Genomic DNA, 20,561 nt, shown 5'->3' on the forward strand with positions numbered 1-20,561 from the left:
GCCGAGTCAAAAGAGCCCAGCCCCAAGTCTCTATGACCTTCTAAACCAAAGATATGATCTCACAGATTTGGCCCCCATGTTAAGTCTATGGGAGTTTTTTCAGCCGTTTTTTCGTACGCTGTGCGAACATCGTACACCCGATCGCTTAGAAAAGTCATAGCACACCTCTCCTCAATAAGCCGGTCGATTTGACCCCTCATTCGTGGGTCTGTGACAAACGGTGCGGGACGAGTTATGCGCCAAGTTTTGTTCAGGTGAATAGTAATTACAATACTAGAATGTACATTTCCTGAAGAAAATGTGAATGATGCTTGCAGTGGCAAAATCGGCACTCGGTTGCTAGGCGGTTGCTAAGGTACTTGGGGTGGTTGCTAAGGTGTTGCTAGGCGGTTGCTAGGGTGTTCTGGGTGGTTGCTAGGTGGTTGCTATGGTAACCTGGGTGGTTGCTAGGGTGTTGCTAGGCAGTTGCTAAGGTACTTGGGGTGGTTGCTAAGGTGTTGCTAGGTGGTTGCTAGGGTGTTCTTGGTGGTTGCTAGGCGGTTGCTATGGTAACCAGGGTGGTTGCTAGGGTGTTGCTAGGCAGTTGCTAAGGTACTTGGGGTGGTTGCTAAGGCGTTGCTAGGCGGTTGCTATGGTGTTCTGGGTGGTTGCTAGGCGGTTGCTATGGTAACCAGGGTGGTTGCTAGGGTGTTGCTAGGCAGTTGCTAAGGTACTTGGGGTGGTTGCTAAGGCGCTGCTAGGCGGTTGCTATGGTGTTCTGGGTGGTTGCTAGGCGGTTGCTATGGTAACCAGGGTAGTTGCTAGGGTGTTGCTAGGCATTTTCTGAGGTACTTGGGGTGGTTGCTAAGGTGTTGCTAGGCGGTTGCTAGGGTGTACTGGGCGGTTGCTAGGCGGTTGCTATGGTAACCAGGGTGGTTGCTATGGTATTACTAGGTGGTTGGTAGTTGGCACAGATAGTTACAATGGAGTTTCTATAGAGTTCTTATCATGTTCTCAGCCCACTTTAGCACTTAGCTAATCACTATTAACATGTAGCTATTCACCGCTAGCATGTGTAGCATGTTGGAAGTCCAGTTTGCTAGCATGAGTCAAAAGAGCCAACCGCCATGTCTCTACGATGTTCTGATGCAGAGATATAGATCTTGCTAAACGGTTGCTAGGGTACTCTGTTTGGTTGCTAAGGAGTGGCTTGGCAGCTACCAATGATGATACTCCAAAGGCTGCTTGACAATATAAACCAACACCCATGTCTTTACGATGTTCTGATGCAGAAATATAGATGTTGAATAATGGTTGCTAGGGTACTCTGTTTGGTTGCTAGGGAGTGGCTTGGCAGCTACCAATGATGATACTCCAAAGGCTGCTTGCCAGTATGAATGATATAAACCAACCCCCATGCCTCTATGATATTCAGATTTGAAGATATCTGCCTATGCTTTGGGTTGCTAGGGTGCTCTAAATGGTTGCTAAGGCGTGGCTATGATGTCTTTAAGGTGATTTGTGATTGGCGGTTTGCTGCCTCGAGTCAAATGAGCCCACCCTCATGTTTGTATGACACTCCTATCCAAAGATATTAATTTGAACTTTTTCAATGGAAGTCTATGGAGCTTGTTACTAAGGTGCTCTATATGGTTGCTAGGGCGTGGCTTGATAGTTTCACAATGATCCTGAGAGACTGATTGGTTGTTTGAGTAAAATGAGCCCACCCCCTTGTCTCTATGACATTGTAATCCAGAGTTATGTTCAATACAAAATCCCTATGTAATTTCCCATAGTAGGAAAAACACAGTACTTCCTGGTTCATGGGCACGGCTTCACCATAGTATGTCTATGGGGCAACTTTGGGCAGCTCTTGTGCCCCAGGGGTACAACTTACACCCCATTTTGAGCTATGGTCTGACAGAGCCTGTCAGCCCCTTCAATCGTGGTGACCCACATGTTTCTACGAAATTCTCGTTAGGAGCTATGACTCGTAAAAGTTTGTCACAATGCAAAGTCTATGGGATTTTTTCGCTACTTTTTCGCCCGCCGGACGAACATCGTACACCCGATCGCTTATAAAAGTCATAGCACACCTCTCCTCAATGAGCCGGTCGATTTGACACCTCATTCATGGGTCTAGGACAAAAACTGCGGGAGGAGTAGCGCGCAGAAAAAAAAGTGGAAGAAGAAGAATAATAATAATAATAATAATAATAATAAGTATGCAGAAGAATAAGAATGGAGCTTTGCCTTTGGCAAGCACCATTAACTAGAATGTACATTTCCTGAAGAAAATGTGAATGGTGCTTGCAGTGGCAAAATTCGGCACCGGTTGCTAGGGTGCTGTAATTGGTTGCTAGGGTGTGGCTATGAAGTCACTACTTATTGGCGGCGTGATAGGCCGAGTCAAAAGAGCCCAGCCCCAAGTCTCTATGACCTTCTAAACCAAAGATATGATCTCACAGATTTGGCCCCCATGTTAAGTCTATGGGAGTTTTTTCAGCCGTTATTTCGTACGCTGTGCGAACATCGTACACCCGATTGCTTAGAAAAGTCATAGCACACCTCTCCTCAATAAGCCGGTCGATTTGACACCTCATTCGTGGGTCTACGACAAACGGTGCGGGACGAGTTACGCGCCAAAGTTTTGTTCAGGTGAATAGTAATTACAATACTAGAATGTACATTTCCTGAAGAAAATGTGAATGGTGCTTGCAGTGGCAAAACTCGGCACTCTTGATTAGCATGATGCTAACATAATTACCGTTGTGCTAAGATGTTTTTAACAAGATGCTAACATGATTAGCATGTTGTTAACATGATGCTAACACCCTTAGCATGCTGCTACCATGTTTTCAGTAAGATGCTAACATGATTAGCATAATGGTAGCATGATGCTAGCATGATTACCATGTTGCTAGCATGTTTTTAACAAGATGTTAACATGATTAGCATGTTTGCTAGCATGATGTTAACATGATTAGCATGCTACTAACATTATGCTAACACAATTAGCATGCTACCAGCATGATGCTAACACATTTTTAATAGTTTGTGTCATGTTTAAACCCTAAGCTAATCACTATTAGCATGTAGCTATTCACTGCTAGCATGTGTAGCATGTTGGAAGTCCAATTTGCTAGCATGAGTCAAAAAAGCCAACCACCATGTCTGTACGATGTTCTGATGCAGAGATATAGGTCCTGCAAAACTGTTGCTAGGGTACTCTGTTTGGTTGCTAGGGAGTGGCTTGGCAGCTACCAATGATGATACTCCAAAGGCTGCTTGACAATATAAACCAACCCCCATGTCTTTACGATGTTCTGATGCAGAGATATAGATCTTGCAAAACGGTTGCTAGGGTACTCTGTTTGGTTGCTAGGGAGTGGCTTGGAAGCTACCAATGATGATACTCCAAAGGCTGCTTGCCAGTAAGAATGATATAAACCAACCCCCATGCCTCTATGATATTCAGATTTGAAGATATCTGCCTATGCTTTGGGTTGCTAGGGTGCTCTAAATGGTTGCTAAGGCGTGGCTATGATGTCTTTAAGGTGATTTGTGATTGGCGGTTTGCTGCCTCGAGTCAAATGAGCCCAACCTCTTGTTTGTACGACACTTCTATCCAAAGGTATTCATTTGATCTTTTTCAATGGAAGTCTATGAAGCTTGTTACTAAGGTGCTCTATATGGTTGCTAGGGCGTGGCTTGATATCTTCAAAGTTTTCCTGAGAGACTGATTGGTTGCCTGAGTAAAATGAGACCACCCCCTTCTCTCCATGACATTGTGATCCAGAGTTATGACTTATCAAAGTTCGTTCTAATGTTAAGTCTATGGGATTTTTTTCGCTACTTTTTCGCCCGCCGGACGAACATCGTACACCCGAGCGCTTATAAAAGTCATAGCACACCTCTCCTCAATGAGCCGGTCGATTTGACACCTCATTCATGGGTCTAGGACAAAAACTGCGGGAGGAGTAGCGCGCAGAAAAAAAGTGGAAGAAGAAGAATAATAAGTATGCAGGAGAATAAGAATGGAGCTTTGCCTTTGGCAAGCACCATTAACTACTTGCAGTGGCAAAATTCGTCACCGGTTGCTAGGGTGCTGTAATTGGTTGCTAGGGCGTGGCTATGAAGATTCTGTGTCAATACTTATTGGCAGGCTGAATCAAAAGAGCCCAGCCCCAAGTCTCTATGACCTTCTAAACCAAAGATATGATCTCACAGATTTGGCCCCCATGTTAAGTCTATGGGAGTTTTTCAGCCGTTTTTTCGTATGCTGTGCGAAAATCGTACACCCAATCGCTTAGAAAAGTCATAGCACACCTCTCCTCAATAAGCCGGTCGATTTGACACCTCATTCGTGGGTCTACGACAAACGGTGCGGGACGAGTTACGTGCCAAAGTTTTGTTCAGGTGAATAGTAATTACAATACTAGAATGTACATTTCCTGAAGAAAATGTGAATGGTGCTTGCAGTGGCAAAACTCGGCACTCTTGATTAACATGATGCTAACATAATTACCGTCCAGCTAGGATGTTTTTAGCAAGATGCTAACATGATTAGCATGTTGCTAGCATTATGCTAACACCCTTAGCATGCTGCTAACATGTTTTTAGAAAGATGCTAATCATGTTAGCATAATGCTAGCAACATGCTAACATGATTAGCATGTTGCTAGCATAATGCTAACACCCTTAGCATGCTGCTAGCTTGTTTTTAGAAAGATGCTAATCATGTTAGCATTATGTTAGCAACATGCTAACATGATTAACATAATCTTAGCATGATGCTACCATGATTACCATGTTGTTAGCATGTTTTTAACAAGATGCTAACATAATTAGCATGTTTGCTAGCATGATGCTAACATGATTAGCATGCTACTAGCATGATGCTAACACAGTTAGCATGTTACCAGCATTATGCTAACACATTTTTACTAGTTTGTGTCATGTTTAAACCCTAAGCTAATCACTATTAGCATATAGCTATTCACTGATAGCATGTGTAGCATGTTGGAAGTCCAGTTTGCTAGCATGAGTCAAAAGAGCCAACCGCCATGTCTCTATGATGCTCTGATGCAGAGATATAGATCTTGCAAAACGGTTACTAGGGTACTCTGTTTGGTTACTAGGGAGTGGCTTGGTAGCTACCAATGATGATACTCCAAAGGCTGCTTGACAATATAAACCAACACCCATGTCTTTACGATGTTCTGATGCAGAAATATAGATGTTGAATAATGGTTGCTAGGGTACTCTGTTTGGTTGCTAGGGAGTGGCTTGGCAGCTACCAATGATGATACTCCAAAGGCTGCTTGCCAGTATGAATGATATAAACCAACCCCCATGCCTCTATGATATTCAGATTTGAAGATATCTGCCTATGCTTTGGGTTGCTAGGGTGCTCTAAATGGTTGCTAAGGCGTGGCTATGATGTCTTTAAGGTGATTTGTGATTGGCGGTTTGCTGCCTCGAGTCAAATGAGCCCACCCTCTTGTTTGTACGACACTTCTATCCAAAGATATTCATTTGAACTTTTTCAATGGAAGTCTATGAAGCTTGTTACTAAGGTGCTCTAAATGGTTGCTAGGGCGTGGCTTGATATCTTCAAAGTTTTCCTGAGAGACTGATTGGTTGCCTGAGTAAAATGAGACCACCCCCTTGTCTCTATGACATTGTGATCCAGAGTTATAACTTGTCAAAGTTCGTTCCAATGTTAAGTCTATGGGATTTTTTTCGCTACTTTTTCGCCCGCCGGACGAACATCGTACACCCGATCGCTTATAAAAGTCATAGCACACCTCTCCTCAATGAGCCGGTCGATTTGACACCTCATTCATGGGTCTAGGACAAAAACTGCGGGAGGAGTAGCGCGCAGAAAAAAAAGTGGAAGAAGAAGAAGAAGAAGAAGAAGAAGAAGAAGAATAATAAGTATGCAGGAGAATAAGAATGGAGCTTTGCCTTTGGCAAGCACCATTAACTAGAATGTACATTTCCTGAAGAAAATGTGAATGGTGCTTGCAGTGGCAAAATTCGCCACTCGGTTGCTAGGGTGCTGTAATTGGTTGCTAGGGTGTGGCCATGAAGTCACTACTTATTGGCAGCTTGATAGGCCGAGTCAAAAGAGCCCAGCCCCAAGTCTCTATGACCTTCTAAACCAAAGATATGATCTCACAGATTTGGCCCCCATGTTAAGTCTATGGGAGTTTTTTCAGCCGTTTTTCGTACGCTGTGCGAACATCGTACACCCGATCGCTTAGAAAAGTCATAGCACACCTCTCCTCAATAAGCCGGTCGATTTGACCCCTCATTCGTGGCTCTGTGACAAACGGTGCGGGACGAGTTATGCGCCAAAGTTTTGTTCAGGTGAATAGTAATTACAATACTAGAATGTACATTTCCTGAAGAAAATGTGAATGGTGCTTGCAGTGGCAAAATTCGACACTCGGTTGCTAGGCGGTTGCTAAGGTACTTGGGGTGGTTGCTAAGGTTTTGCTAGGCGGTTGCTATGGTGTTCTGGGTGGTTGCTAGGCGGTTGCTATGGTAACCTGGGTGGTTGCTAGGGTGTTGCTAGGTGGTTGGTAGTTGTCACAGATAGTTACTGTGGAGTTTCTATAGAGTTCCTGGCGTGTTCTCAGCCCACTTTAGCACTTAGCTAATCACTATTAGCATGTAGCTATTAACTGCTAGCATGTGTAGCATGTTGGAAGTCCAGTTTGCTAGCATGAGTCAAAAGAGCCAACCGCCATGTCTCTATGATGCTCTGATGCAGAGATATAGATATTTTGCTAAACGGTTGCTAAGGTACTCTGTTTGGTTGCTAGGGAGTGGCTTGGCAGCTGCCAGTAATGATAAACCAAAGGCTGCTTGCCAGTATGAATGCTATAAACCAACCCCTATGCCTCTATGATATTCAGATTTGAAGATATCTGCCTATGCTTTGGGTTGCTAGGGTGCTCTAAATGGTTGCTAAGGCGTGGCTATGATGTCTTTAAGGTGATTTGTGATTGGCAGTTTGCTGCCTCGAGTCAAATGAGCCCACCCTCATGTTTGTACGACACTCCTATCCAAAGATATTCCTTTGATCTTTTTCAATGGAAGTCTATGGAGCATGTTACTAAGGTGCTCTATATGGTTGCTAGGGCGTGGCTTGATAGCTTCACAATGATCCGGAGAGACTGATTGGTTGCCTGAGTAAAATGAGCCCACCCCCTTGTCTCTATGACACTGCAATCCAGAGTTATGTTCAATACAAAATCCCTATGTAATTTCCCATAGTAGGAAAAACACAGTACTTCCTGGTTCATGGGCACGGCTTCGCCATAGTATGTCTATGGGGCAATTTTGGGCAGCTCTTGCGCCCCAGGGGTACAACTTACACCCCATATTGAGGTATGGGCTGACAGAGCTTGCCAGCCTCTTCAAACGTGGTAACCCACATGTTTCTACGAAATTCTCGCTCGGAACAATGACTCGTCAAAGTTTGTCGCAATGCAAAGTCTATGGGATTTTTTTCGCTACTTTTTCGCCCGCCTGACGAACATCGTACACCCGATCGCTTATAAAAGTCATAGCACAGCTCTCCTCAATGAGCCGATCGATTTGACACCTCATTCATGGGTCTAGGACAAACGCTGCGGGAGGAGTAGCGCACAGAAATAAAAGTGGAAGAAAATGAGTGTCTGTGTCTGAGAGAGAAAGGCTTCTAAGGGCCTGCGTGTGTGAGTGTGTGTGAGAAAGTGACAGTTGAAATTCAAATTTCTGAAGATTCCGCCATTGAAAGTCAATGGGACTTTTTTGGCCGCTTTTTCGCCCCCCCTGTGCGAACATCGTTGGTCCGATCGCTTATAAAAATCATAACACATATCTCCTCAATGAGCCGGTCGATTTGACACCTCATTCATGGGTCTAGGACAAACGCTGCGGGAGGAGTAGCGCGCAGAAATAAAAGTGGAAGAAAATGAGTGTCTGTGTCTGAGAGAGAAAGGCTTTTAAGGGCCTGCATGTGTGAGTGTGTGTGAGAAAGTGACAGTTGAGAGAGACGGAATGTTCGTGAATTTGAATTTTTCAATGTAAGTCAATGGGACTTTTTGGCCGCTTTTCGTCCGCTGTGCGAACATCGTTGTTCAGATCGCTTATAAAATTCATAGCACACCTGTCCTCAATGAGCCGGTCGATTTGACACCTCATTCATGGGTCTATGACAAAAACTGCGGGAGGAGTAGCGCGCAGAAATTGTGTCCAGAAGAAGAAGAAGAAGAACTAGAATGTACATTTCCTGAAGAAAATGTGAATGGTGCTTGCAGTGGCAAAACTATGCTAACATAATTACCGTCCTGCTAGGATGTTTTTAGCAAGATGCTAACATGATTAGCATGTTGCAACCATGATGCTAACACCCTTAGCATGCTGCTAACATGTTTTAAACAATATGCTAATCATGTTAGCATAATGCTTGCAACATGCTAACATGATTAGCATGGTTTTAACAAGATGATAACATGATTAGCATGTTTGCTAGCATGATGCTAACATGATTAGCATGTTTTCTAGCATGATGCTAACATGATTAGCATGCTACTAACATGATGCTAACACAATTAGCATGTTACCAGCATGATGCTAACACATTTTTACTAGTTTGTGTCATGTTTAAACCCTAAGCTAATCACTATTAGCATGTAGCTATTCACTGCTAGCATGTGTAGCATGTTGGAAGTCCAGTTTGCTAGCATTAGTCAAAAGAGCCATCCGCCATGTCTCTATGATGCTCTGATGCAGAGATATAGATATTGCTAAACGGTTGCTAGGGTACTCTGTTTGGTTGCTAGGGAGTGGCTTGGCAGCTACCAATGATGATACTCCAAAGGCTGCTTGACAATATAAACCAACACCCATGTCTTTACGATGTTCTGATGCAGAGATATAGATCTTGCAAAACGGTTGCTAGGGTACTCTGTTTGGTTGCTAGGGAGTGGCTTGGCAGCTGCCAGTAATGATAAACCAAAGGCTGCTTGCCAGTATGAATGATATAAACCAACCCCCATGCCTCTATGATATTCAGATTTGAAGATATCTGCCTATGCTTTGGGTTGCTAGGGTGCTCTAAAATGGTTGCTAAGGCGTGGCTATGATGGCTTTAAGGTTATTTGTGATTGGCGGTTTGCTGCCTCGGAGTCAAACGAGCCCACCCTCATGTTTGTATGACACTCCTATCCAAAGATATTCCTTTGATCTTTTTCAATGGAAGTCTATGGAGCTTGTTACTAAGGTACTCTCTATGGTTGCTAGGGCGTGGCTTGATAGCTTTAAAATTATCTTGATAGACTGATTGGTTGCCTGAGTAAAATGAGCCCACCCCCTTGTCTCTATGACATTGTGATCCAGAGTTATGACTTGTCAAAGTTCGTCCCAATGTTAAGTCTATGGGATTTTTCGCCCGATTTTTCGCCCGTCGGACGAACATCGTACACCTGATCGCTTAGAAAAGTCATAGCACACCTCTCCTCAATAAGCCGGTCGATTTGACACCTCATTCATGGGTCTAGGACAAAAGCTGCGGGAGGAGTAGCGCGCCAAAATTTTGTGTGGAATAATAATAATAATAATAATAATAACTAGAATGTACATTTCCTGAAGAAAATGTGAATGGTGCTTGCAGTGGCAAAACACCTGACTCGGTTGCTAGGGTGCTGTAATTGGTTGCTAGGGCGTGGCTATGAAGATGCTGTGTCACTACTTATTGGCTGGCCGAATCAAAAGAGCCCAGCCCCAAGTCTCTACGACCTTCTAAACCAAAGATATGATCTCACAGATTTGGCCCCCATGTTGTCTATGGGAGTTTTTTCAGCCGTTTTTTCGTACGCTGTGCGAACATCGTACACCCGATCGCTTAGAAAAGTCATAGCACACCTATCCTCAATAAGCCGGTCGATTTGACACCTCATTCGTGGGTCTACGACAAACGGTGCGGGACGAGTTACGCGCCAAAGTTTTGTTCAGGTGAATAGTAATTACAATACTAGAATGTACATTTCCTGAAGAAAATGTGAATGGTGCTTGCAGTGGCAAAACTCAGCACTCTTGATTAGCATGATGCTAACATAATTACCGTCCTGCTAGGATGTTTTTAGCAAGATGCTAACAGATTAGCATGTTGCTAGCATGATGTTAACACCCATAGCATGATGCCAGCATGTTTTTAGCAAGATTCTAATCATGTTAGCATAATGCTAGCAAAACATGCTAACATGATTAGCATAATGCTAGCATGATGCTAGCATGATTACCATGTTGCTACCATGATTTTAACAAGATGCTAATCATGTTAGCATAATGCTAGCAACATGCTAACATGATTAGCATAATGGTAACATGATGCTAAAGCATGATTACCATTTTGCTAAAGCATGTTTTTAACAAGATGCTAACATGATTAAGATGTTGCTTGGCATGATGCTAACACCCTAAGCATTCTGCTAGCATGTTTTAAACAAAATGCTAGTCATGTTAGCATAATGCTAGCAACATGCTAACATGATTAAGATAATGCTAGCATGATCTTAGCATGATTACCATGTTGCTAGCATTATTTTAACCAAATGCTAATCATGTTAGCATTATGTTAGCAACATGCTAACATGATTAGCATGTTGCTAGCATGATGCTAACACCCTTAGCATGCTGCTAGCATGTTTTAAACAAGATGCTAATCATGTTAGCATAATGCTAGCAAACATGCTAACATGATTAGCATAATGCTAGCATGATGCTAGCATGATTACCATGTTGTTAGCATGATTTTAACAAGATGCTAATCATGTTAGCATAATGTTAGCAACATGCTAACATCATTAGCATAATGCTAGCATGATGCTAGCATGATTACCATGTTGTTAGCATGTATTTAACAAGATGCTAACATGATTAGCATGTTCTGCTAACATGATGCTAACATGATTAGCATGCTACAAGCATCATGCTAACACAATTAACAGGCCACTAGCATTATTCTAACACATTTTTACTAGTTTGTGTCATGTTTAAACCTTAAGCTAATCACTATTAGCATGTAGCTATTCACTGCTAGCATGTGTAGCATGGTGGAAGTCCAGTTTGCTAGCATGAGTCAAAAGAGCCAACCGCCATGTCTCTATAATGTTCTGATGCAGAAATATAGGTGTTTCAAAACGGTTGCTAGGGTACTCTGTTTGGTTGCTAGGGAGTGGCTTGGTAGCTACCAATGATGATACTCCAAAGGCTGCTTGACAATATAAACCAACACCCATGTCTCTACGATGTTCTGATGCAGAGATATAGATCTTGCAAAACGGTTGCTAGGGTACTCTGTTTGGTTGCTAGGGAGTGGCTTGGCAGCTGCCAGTAATGATAAACCAAAGGCTGCTTGCCAGTATGAATGATATAAACCAACCCCCATTCCTCTATGATGTTCAGATTTGAAGATATCCCCTCTATGCTTTGAGTTGCTAGGGTGCTCTAAATAGTTGCTAGGGCGTGGCTATGATATCTTGAAGGTGATTCGTGATTGGCCGTTTGCTGCCCCGAGTCAAATGAGCCCACCCTCATGTTTCTATGACACTCCTATCCAAAGATATTCCTTTGATCTTTTTCAATGGAAGTCTATGGAACTTGTTGCTAAGGTACTCTCTATGGTTGCTAGGGCGTGGCTTGATAGCTTTAAAATTATCTTGATAGACTGATTGGTTGCCTGAGTAAAATGAGCCCACCCCCTTGTCTCTATGACATTGTGATCCAGAGTTATGACTTGTCAAAGTTCGTCCCAATGTTAAGTCTATGGGATTTTTCGCCCGATTTTTCGCCCGTCGGACGAACATCGTACACCCGATCGCTTATAAAAGTCATAGCACACCTCTCCTCAATAAGCCGGTCGATTTGACACCTCATTCATGGGTCTAGGACAAAAGCTGCGGGAGGAGTAGCGCGCCAAAATTTTGTGTGGAATAATAATAATAATAATAATAATAACTAGAATGTACATTTCCTGAAGAAAATGTGAATGGTGCTTGCAGTGGCAAAATCGCCACTCGGTTGCTAGGCGGTTGCTAAGGAACTTGGGGTGGTTGCTAAGGTGTTGCTAGGCGGTTGCTAAGGTACTTGGGGTGGTTGCTAAGGTGTTGCTAGGCAGTTGTTAAGGTACCTGGAGTGGTCACTACTGTGTTGCTAGGCGGTTGCTAGGGTGTTCTGGGCGGTTGCTATGGTAACCAGGGTGGTTGCTATGGTGTCACTAGGTGGTTGGTAGTTGGCACAGATAGTTACTATGGAGTTTCTATTCTTAGCATGTTCTCAGCCCACTTTAGCACTTAGCTAATCACTATTAGCATGTAGCTATTAACTGCTAGCATGTGTAGCATGTTGCAAGTACAGTTTGCTAGCATGAGTCAAAAAAGCCAACCCCCATGTCTCTACGATGTTCTGATGCAGAGATATAGGCATCGCTAAATGGTTGCTAGGGTACTCTGTTTGGTTGCTAGGGAGTGGCTTGGCAGTGGCTTGGCAGTTGCCAATGATGATACTCCAAAGGCTGCTTGACAATATAAACCAACCCCCATGTCTTTATGATGTTCTGATGCAGAGATATGGATCTTGAAAAACGGTTGCTAGGGTAATCTGGTTGGCTGCTAGGGAGTGGCCTGGTAGCTACCAATGATGATACTCCAAAGGCTGCTTGACAATATAAACCAACCCCCATGTCTTTACGATGTTCTGATGCAGAGATATAGATCTTGCTAAACGGTTGCTAGGGTACTCTGTTTGGTTGCTAGGGAGTGGCTTGGCAGCTGCCAGTAATGATAAACCAAAGGCTGCTTGCCAGTATGAATGCTATAAACCAACCCCCATTCCTCTATGATGTTCAGATTTGAAGATATCCCCTCTATGCTTTGGGTTGCTAGGGTGCTCTGAATGGTTGCTAGGGCGTGGCTATGATGTCTTGAAGGTGATTCGTGATTGGCCGTTTGCTGCCCCGAGTCAAATGAGCCCACCCTCATGTTTCTATGACACTCCTATCCAAAGATATTCATTTGATCTTTTTCAATGGAAGTCTATGGAACTTGTTGCTATGGTGCTCTATATGGTTGCTAGGGCGTGGCTTGATAGCTTCACAATGATCCTGAGAGACTGATTGGTTGCCTGAGTAATATGAGCCCACCCCCTTGTCTCTATGACATTGTGATCCAGAGTTATGTTCAATACAAAATCCCTATGTAATTTCCCATAGTAGGAAAAACACAGTACTTCCTGGTTCATGGGCACGGCTTCACCATAGTATGTCTATGGGGCAACTTTGGGCAGCTCTTGCGCCCCAGGGGTACAACTTACACCCCATTTTGAGGTATGGTCTGAGAGAGCCTATCAGGCTCTTCAAACCTGGTAACCCACATGTTTCTATGAAATTCTCGTTAGGAGCTATTACTCGTCAAAGTTTGTCCCAATGCAAAGTCTATGGGATTTTTCGCTACTTTTTCGCCCGCCGGACGAACATCGTACACCCGATCGCTTATAAAAGTCATAGCACACCTCTCCTCAATGAGCCGGTCGATTTGACACCTCATTCATGGGTCTAGGACAAAAACTGGGGGAGGAGTAGCGCGCAGAATTAAAAGTGGAAGAAAATGAGTGTCTGTGTCTGAGAGAGAAAGGCTTCTAAGGGCCTGCGTGTGTGAGTGTGTGTGAGAAAGTGACAGTTGAAATTCAAATTTCTGAAGATTCCGCCATTGAAAGTCAATGGGACTTTTGGCCGCTTTTTCGCCCCCTGTGCGAACATCATTGGTCCGATCGCTTATAAAAGTCATAGCACACCTCTCCTCAATGAGCCGGTCGATTTGACACCTCATTCATGGGTCTAGGACAAACGCTGTGGGAGAAATAGCGCGCAGAATTAAAAGTGGAAGAAAATGAGTGTCTGTGTCTGAGAGACAAAGGCTTCTAAGGGCCTGCGTGTGTGAGTGTGTGTGAGAAAGTGACAGTTGAGAGAGACGGAATGTTCGTGAATTTGAATTTTTCAATGTAAGTCAATGGGACTTTTTTGGCCGCTTTTCGTCCGCTGTGCGAACATCGTAGGGCCGATCGCTTATAAAAGTCATAGCACACCTCTCCTCAATCAGCCGGTCGATTTGACACCTCATTCATGAGTCTAGGACAAAAACTGCGGGAGGAGTAGCGCGCAGAAAAAATAGTGGAAGAAGAAGAAGAAGAATAATACTAAGTATGCAGGAGAATAAGACTGGAGCTTTGCCTTTGGCAAGCACCATTGATAAGAAGTATGCAGGAGAATAAGACTGGAGCTTGTCCTTTGGCAAGCACCATTAATAATAAGTATGCAGGAGAATAAGAATGGAGCTTTGCCTTTGGCAAGCACCATTAACTAGAATGTACATTTCCTGAAGAAAATGTGAATGGTGCTTGCAGTGGCAAAATTCGCTACTCGGTTGCTAGGGTGCTGTAATTGGTTGCTAGGGCGTGGCTATGAAGTTATGTCACTACTTATCGGCTGCTTGATAGGCCGAGTTAAAAGAGCCGAGCCCCAAGTCTCTATGACCTTCTGATCCAAAGATACGATCTCACTGATTTTGTCTGAATGTTAAGTCTATGGGACTTTTTTCAGCTGATTTGTCGTACACTGTGCGAACATCGTAAACCCGATCGCTTAGAAAAGTCATAGCACACCTCTCCTCAATAAGCCGGTCGATTTGACATCTCATTCATACATGCCTCTATGATATTCAGATTTGAAGATATCTGCCTATGCTTTGGGTTGCTAGGGTGCTCTAAATGGTTGCTAAGGCGTGGCTATGATGTCTTTAAGGTGATTTGTGATTGGCAGTTTGCTGCCTCGAGTCAAATGAGCCCACCCTCATGTTTGTACGACACTCCTATCCAAAGATATTCCTTTGATCTTTTTCAATGGAAGTCTATGGAGCATGTTACTAAGGTGCTCTATATGGTTGCTAGGGCGTGGCTTGATAGCTTCACAATGATCCGGAGAGACTGATTGGTTGCCTGAGTAAAATGAGCCCACCCCCTTGTCTCTATGACACTGCAATCCAGAGTTATGTTCAATACAAAATCCCTATGTAATTTCCCATAGTAGGAAAAACACAGTACTTCCTGGTTCATGGGCACGGCTTCACCATAGTATGTCTATGGGGGCAATTTTGGGCAGCTCTTGCGCCCCAGGGGTACAACTTACACCCCATATTGAGGTATGGGCTGACAGAGCTTGCCAGCCTCTTCAAACGTGGTAACCCACATGTTTCTACGAAATTCTCGCTCGGAACAATGACTCGTCAAAGTTTGTCGCAATGCAAAGTCTATGGGATTTTTTTCGCTACTTTTTCGCCCGCCTGACGAACATCGTACACCCGATCGCTTATAAAAGTCATAGCACAGCTCTCCTCAATGAGCCGATCGATTTGACACCTCATTCATGGGTCTAGGACAAACGCTGCGGGAGGAGTAGCGCACAGAAATAAAAGTGGAAGAAAATGAGTGTCTGTGTCTGAGAGAGAAAGGCTTCTAAGGGCCTGCGTGTGTGAGTGTGTGTGAGAAAGTGACAGTTGAAATTCAAATTTCTGAAGATTCCGCCATTGAAAGTCAATGGGACTTTTTGGCCGCTTTTCGCCCCCCTGTGCGAACATCGTTGGTCCGATCGCTTATAAAAATCATAACACATATCTCCTCAATGAGCCGGTCGATTTGACACCTCATTCATGGGTCTAGGACAAACGCTGCGGGAGGAGTAGCGCGCAGAAATAAAAGTGGAAGAAAATGAGTGTCTGTGTCTGAGAGAGAAAGGCTTTTAAGGGCCTGCATGTGTGAGTGTGTGTGAGAAAGTGACAGTTGAGAGAGACGGAATGTTCGTGAATTTGAATTTTTCAATGTAAGTCAATGGGACTTTTTGGCCGCTCTTTCGTCCGCTGTGCGAACATCGTTGGTCCGATCGCTTATAAAAGTCATAGCACACCTGTCCTCAATGAGCCGGTCGATTTGACACCTCATTCATGGGTCTATGACAAAAACTGCGGGAGGAGTAGCGCGCAGAAATTGTGTCCAGAAGAAGAAGAAGAAGAACTAGAATGTACATTTCCTGAAGAAAATGTGAATGGTGCTTGCAGTGGCAAAATCGCCACTCGGTTGCTAGGCGGTTGCTAAGGAACTTGGGGTGGTTGCTAAGGTGTTGCTAGGCGGTTGCTAAGGTACTTGGGGTGGTTGCTAAGGTGTTGCTAGGCAGTTGTTAAGGTACCTGGAGTGGTCACTACTGTGTTGCTAGGCGGTTGCTAGGGTGTTCTGGGCGGTTGCTATGGTAACCAGGGTGGTTGCTATGGTGTCACTAGGTGGTTGGTAGTTGGCACAGATAGTTACTATGGAGTTTCTATTCTTAGCATGTTCTCAGCCCACTTTAGCACTTAGCTAATCACTATTAGCATGTAGCTATTAACTGCTAGCATGTGTAGCATGTTGCAAGTACAGTTTGCTAGCATGAGTCAAAAAAGCCAACCCCCATGTCTCTACGATGTTCTGATGCAGAGATATAGGCATCGCTAAATGGTTGCTAGGGTACTCTGTTTGGTTGCTAGGGAGTGGCTTGGCAGTGGCTTGGCAGTTGCCAATGATGATACTCCAAAGGCTGCTTGACAATATAAACCAACCCCCATGTCTTTATGATGTTCTGATGCAGAGATATGGATCTTGAAAAACGGTTGCTAGGGTAATCTGGTTGGCTGCTAGGGGAGTGGCCTGGTAGCTACCAATGATTATAATCCAAAGGCTGCTAGACAATATAAACCAACCCCCATGTCTTTACGATGTTCTGATGCAGAGATATAGATCTTGCTAAACGGTTGCTAGGGTACTCTGTTTGGTTGCTAGGGGAGTGGCTTGGCAGCTGCCAGTAATGATAAACCAAAGGCTGCTTGCCAGTATGAATGCTATAAACCAACCCCCATTCCTCTATGATGTTCAGATTTGAAGATATCCCCTCTATGCTTTGGGTTGCTAGGTGCTCTGAATGGTTGCTAGGGCGTGGCTATGATGTCTTGAAGGTGATTCGTGATTGGCCGTTTGCTGCCCCGAGTCAAATGAGCCCACCCTCATGTTTCTATGACACTCCTATCCAAAGATATTCATTTGATCTTTTTCAATGGAAGTCTATGGAACTTGTTGCTATGGTGCTCTATATGGTTGCTAGGGCGTGGCTTGATAGCTTCACAATGATCCTGAGAGACTGATTGGTTGCCTGAGTAATATGAGCCCACCCCCTTGTCTCTATGACATTGTGATCCAGAGTTATGTTCAATACAAAATCCCTATGTAATTTCCCATAGTAGGAAAAACACAGTACCTTCCTGGTTCATGGGGCACGGCTTCACCATAGTATGTCTATGGGGCAACTTTGGGCAGCTCTTGCGCCCCAGGGGTACAACTTACACACCTCCATTTTAGGCAGGTATGGGTCTGAGGGGAGAGCCTATCAGGCTCTTCAAACCTGGTAACCCACATGTTTCTATGAAATTCTCGTTAGGATGCTATTACTCGTCAAAGTTTGTCCCAATGCAAAGCTCTATGGGATTTTTTTTCTGCTACTTTTTCGCCCGCCGGACGAACATCGTACACCCGATCGCTTATAAAAGCTCATAGCACACTCTCTCCTCAATGAGCCGGCTCGATTTGACACTCTCATTCATGGGGTCTAGTGACAAAAACCCTGCGGGAGTGAGGTAGCGCGCAAGAAAAAAAAAGTGGAAGAAAATGAGTGTCTGTGTCTGAGAGAGAAAAGGCTTCTAAGGGCCTGCGTGTGTGAGTGTGTGTGAGAAAGTGACAGTTGAAATTCAAATTTCTGAAGATTCCGCCATTGAAAGTCAATGGGACTTTTTTGGCCGCTTTTTCGCCTCCCTGTGCGAACATCATTGGTCCGATCGCTTAAAAAAAAAATAGCACACCTCTCCTCAATAAGCCGGTCGATTTGACACCTCATTCATGGGTCTAGGACAAACGCTGTGGGGAGAAATAGCGCGCAGAATTAAAAAGTGGAAGAAAATGAGTGTCTGTGTCTGAGAGACAAAGGCTTCTAAGGGCCTGCGTGTGTGAGTGTGTGTGAGAAAGTGACAGTTGAGAGAGACGGAATGTTCGTGAATTTGAATTTTTCAATGTAAGTCAATGGGACTTTTTTGGCCGCTTTTTTGTCCGCTGTGCCAGAACATCGTTGGTCCGATCGCTTATAAAAGTTTTTCATAGGCACACCTCTCCTCAAAATGAGCCGGTCGGATTTGACACCCTCATTCATGAGTCTAGGACATGTAAAACTGCGGGAGGAGTAGCGCGCAGAAAAAAAAGTGGAAGAAGAAGAAGAAGAATAATAAGTATGCAGGAGAATAAGAATGGAGCTATTGCCTTTGGCAAGCACCATTAACTAGAATGTACATTTCCTGAAGAAAATGTGGAATGGTGCTTGCAGTGGCAAAATTCGCTACTCGGTTGCTAGGTGCTGTAATTGGTTGCTAGGGCGTGGCTATGAAGTTATGTCACGTTTACTTATCGGCTGCTTGATAGGCCTAGGAGTTAAAAGAGCCGAGCCCCAAGTCTCTATGACCTTCTGATCCAAAGATACGATCTCACTGATTTTGTCTGAATGTTAAGCTCTATGGGACTTTTTTCAGCTGATTTGTCGTACACTGTGCGAACATCGTAAACCCGATCGCTTAGGAAAAGTCATAGCACACCTCTCCTCAATAAGCCGGTCGATTTGACATCTCATTCATACATGCCTCGTAAGGATATTCAGATTTGAAGATATCGTGCCTATGCTTTGGGCTGCATAGGGGTGCTCTAAAATGGTTGCTAAGGCGTGGCTATGATGTCTTTAAGGTGATTTGTGATTGGCAGTTTGCTGCTCCTCGGAGTCAAATGAGCCCACCCTCATAAGTTGAAATTTTACGACACTCCTATCCAAAGATATCTCCCTTTTGATCTTTTTCAATGGAAGTCTATGGAGCATGTTACGAAGGTGCTCTATATGGTTGCTAGGGGCGTGGCTTGATAGCTTCACAATGATCCAACGGAGAGACTGATTTGGGGTTGCCTGAGTAAAATGAAGCCCACCCCCCTTGTCTCTGACAGACACTGCAATCCAGAGTTATGTTCAATACAAAATCCCTATGTAATTTCCCATAGTAGGAAAAGCACAGTGACTTCCTGGTTCATGGGCACGGCTTCACCATAGTATGCTCTAGTGGGGCAATTTTGGGCAGCTCTGTGCCCCAGGGGTACAACTTACACCCCATATTGAGGTATGGGCTGACAGAGCTTGCCAGCTCTCTTCATAAACGTGGGTAACCCACATGTTTCTATGAAATTCTCGCTCGGAACAATGACTCCGTCAAAAGTTTGTCGCAATGCAAAGTCTATGGGATTTTTTTCGCTACTTTTTCGCCTGCCTGACGAACATCGTACACCCGATCGCTTATAAAAGTCATAGCACAGCTCTCCTCAATGAGCCGATCGATTTGACACCTCATTCATGGGTCTAGGACAAACGCCATGCGGGAGGAGTAGCGCGCAGAAATAAAAGTGGAAGAAAATGAGTGTCTGTAGTTCTTAGAGGAGAAAGGCTTTTAAGGGCCTGCATGTGTGAGTGTGTGTGAGAAAGTGACAGTTGAGAGAGACGGAATGTTCGTGAATTTGAATTTTTTCAATGTAAGTCAGTGGGACTTTTTTGGCCGCTTTTCTGTCCGCTGTGCGAACATCGTTGGTCCGATCGCTTATAAAAGTCATAAAGCACACCTCTCCTCAATGAGCCGGTCGATTTGACACCTCATTCATGGGTCTAGAGACAAAAAACTGCGGGACAAGTTACGCGCGCCGAAGTTTTGTCCAGAAGAAGAAGAATAAGTATGCAGGAGAATAAGAATGGAGCTTTGCCTTTGGCAAGCACCATTAATAATAATAAGTATGCAGGAGAATAAGAATGGAGCTTTGTCTTTGGTGCTAAGCATGCCATTCAGTCTAGAATGTACATTTCCTGAAGAAAATGTGAATGGTGCTGTGGTGTGGAAAAATTCTAGGCACCAGTAAATGCTAGGGTGCTGTAATTGGTTGCTAGGCGTGGCTATGAAGTTGCTGTGTCACTACTTATTGGCTGGCCGAATCAAAAGAGCCCAGCCCCAAGTCTCTATGACCTTCTGATCCAAAGATATGATCTCATAGATTTTGACTCAATGTTAAGTCTATGGGAGTTTTTTCAGCCATTTTTTTTCGTACACTGTGCGAACATCGTACACCCGATCGCTTAGAAAAGTCAGGGAGCACACCTCTCCTCAATAAGCCGGTACGATTTGACACCGTCATCTGTGGGTTCAGCAACAAACGGTGCGGGACGGATGTTACGCGCCAAAAGTTTTGTTCAGGTGAATAGTAATGATACAAGACAGAATGTACATTTCCTGAAGAAAATGTGAATGGTGCTTGCAGTGGCAAAATTTGGCACTCTTGATTAAAGCATGATGCTAAGTAATTACGGTCCTGCTAGGATGTTTTTA

The sequence above is a fragment of the Chanodichthys erythropterus genome, chromosome 6 (genome assembly GCF_024489055.1).
Source record: "Chanodichthys erythropterus isolate Z2021 chromosome 6, ASM2448905v1, whole genome shotgun sequence".
Taxonomy (NCBI): Eukaryota; Metazoa; Chordata; class Actinopteri; order Cypriniformes; family Xenocyprididae; genus Chanodichthys; species Chanodichthys erythropterus.